The 2,231-nt window shown below is 44.2% G+C and overlaps 1 long non-coding RNA gene across 1 annotated transcript; it reads right to left on the bottom strand.

The window, feature by feature from the left end:
- Nucleotides 1-1,731: 1,731 nt before the first annotated feature.
- LOC120528311 lies at nt 1,732-2,090 on the bottom strand. The gene is made up of 2 exons (XR_005633479.1): nt 1,974-2,090; nt 1,732-1,869 (listed from the first exon to the last, which is right to left on the bottom strand). It is a non-coding gene; the product is annotated as an uncharacterized LOC120528311 (long non-coding RNA).
- Nucleotides 2,091-2,231: the final 141 nt, after the last annotated feature.

The following is a 2,231-nucleotide window of genomic DNA, read 5'->3' as shown; positions in this document are numbered from 1 at the left end:
ACTCTCATACGTGTATATAATATTTTATGCCGTCTCTTTTTTCTGGGGCTTCCTCCCGATAGGCAAACGCAATAGATCGCCATAACGAGTATATTGATATTCCAACTCTCTGCATTTAGAGTCCTTACATTTATAGATGATTTCACTTTAATACATTTTACGAAGCGTTAATTTTGTTTAAATAATGAATACTGTTAATAATTACACACATGGGGGTGACACGGTGTTGGAGTGTTAGCATTTCTATTCCGGAGGTCGTCACGTCGCTCTTATTCCCTGCCTCCTGTTTCCATATTTTTCCTGCTGGGTTTCCAGAGTGCGCTCCGCTTTCCTTCCAAAGAAATGCAAATTTGCTGACACTAGAATGAATCCGCAGTGTATTCGTGCGCACTTGTATTCACCTTACAATGAGCCCATGCCGCCCAGGATGGTTTCTGCCTCGTCCTCTGTGCTAGCTGGAATGGGCACATCCCTGGATTGAATCCTCATTTTCAGAGATATTGCGGTAAGGGGTCACTGGAATTCAACAACAGGGGTTCCAGGCAATTCACAACAGAGGAGCCGAACCTGTTCTCACCAAGATTCTCACACCGCCACCTGGTAGATTTCAATAAATTTCAAGTACGGGCGCAAGAATAAACATTGCAACACCTGCATAGCAGGAGCGTCCGCTGGAAGATGAAGTATATACCTGGCCTTACAATTCTTCAGAGTGTAAACCGGTTTTTGGGACTCTGTCTATTATCCATTGACTGCTGTAGACAGACAATCAAGAATTTCAGATATTCAATACCATTAGAAAACAAATGTAGCAACTTCATGGTGTGACACCAACCAACTGAGGAGGGCACAACACTAAATGCCATTTCATTTGCACTCCCAGCAGCTGAGAGTTGCTGTATTCCAGATGTGACAAGAGCACAGCTTGGACCAGATGTTGGGCTGCATAGTCCGCTACGAGCTCACCATACTGATATGCTACAGAGTGAATCAAGAATGAGGAAAATGTTTCAACATAGTCATGGAAGGACAGGTAGTCACCCCAACACCATCCTGAAGAATGAATTGGCAGATGTTGGCGACAGAGCAAAGATGGAGAGATGGTGTGCTTAAAAACCACACACCCAACAAAATTCACTTGTGGTTCATGTAGCAGACAGCATGTCATTCAATTACAGGTGCTTTTGCACCATAGCACTAAGAAACACACAGGAAGGGATGATAGTGCCTAGTGACGAGGGGCACAACAGGCCAGACCCTGACCATTGAGCCAATCAAGCCATGCCAACGTTTAAAGCCGCCATTCTGGTGCATTTGGTTAACCAATGCGACATCAATATGAAAATGAAATTTGCCCATTGTAGAAACAAAGTATCCAAGATAAAGTAGATGAAAGTCAGCTCAAAGCCTCCATGCGATACCATGAGCTGCTCAGGGTAGAGGGTAGCTCAGACACATCCCAGAGTTAAATAGAAAGCAGTCCTGTACCAGCAGACAGTTCCCTGGTCGTCCAACAACCCATTAAAAGCACTCCTTGAGTAGACTGGGCAAAGATGGGATGTGATAAGTAAAGGAGGCCTGCAATAAATGCAACAAAAAGAGTTCAAGGGTGGGTTTATGGCTGAAGTGTAGGTCACCACCCATTTCATAAAACAAAAATCGACAGCTACAGCTTTAGACACAAGACCCACAGGTTTCACTCCATTTAAAAACTGCACAAGATTCCAACCATTCATGAATAGCATTTATTTAAAATTTCAGATTCTTTCTGCTTGTTCAACCTTCTCAAAGCAACTATAGCTAAAACCAGGATCAGCATCAATATGGCAGCTGCAGCTCCCAGCACCAGGTATCCAGTGGGAAGAGAGGCTGTGGGAGGAAGACAAAAGGACATTTACTCTCCAAGCCATACAGTAAAGGATGAAGACCTCAAGCAGAACTCTGGACTACTCTAGAAGGATCAAGATGGTTACCTTTCTGCTCCAGACTGGAGGTTTGCATACTGTCAGCCTCAAAAACCACAGGACCACTGTGAACGAGCACATTCTTCCTGGATGAAGCAATTTGTGTCACTTTGTCTGCAGCTCTGCCAGATCCTGGGAGAGAAAAAAAAAACAAATTGTTTAGCTTCACACACATCGACCCCTTTACCAGGCAGTCAACCAGATTTCACACCAGGTCTACGAGACAAGCAGTCTCCATACCAGTGTGCAAAGCATCAATTACAAGGC

The sequence above is a fragment of the Polypterus senegalus genome, chromosome 4 (genome assembly GCF_016835505.1).
Source record: "Polypterus senegalus isolate Bchr_013 chromosome 4, ASM1683550v1, whole genome shotgun sequence".
Lineage (NCBI taxonomy): Eukaryota > Metazoa > Chordata > Cladistia > Polypteriformes > Polypteridae > Polypterus > Polypterus senegalus.
Note: the sequence above shows the minus strand (reverse complement) of the source record. Positions and strands in the feature narration are given on the sequence as shown.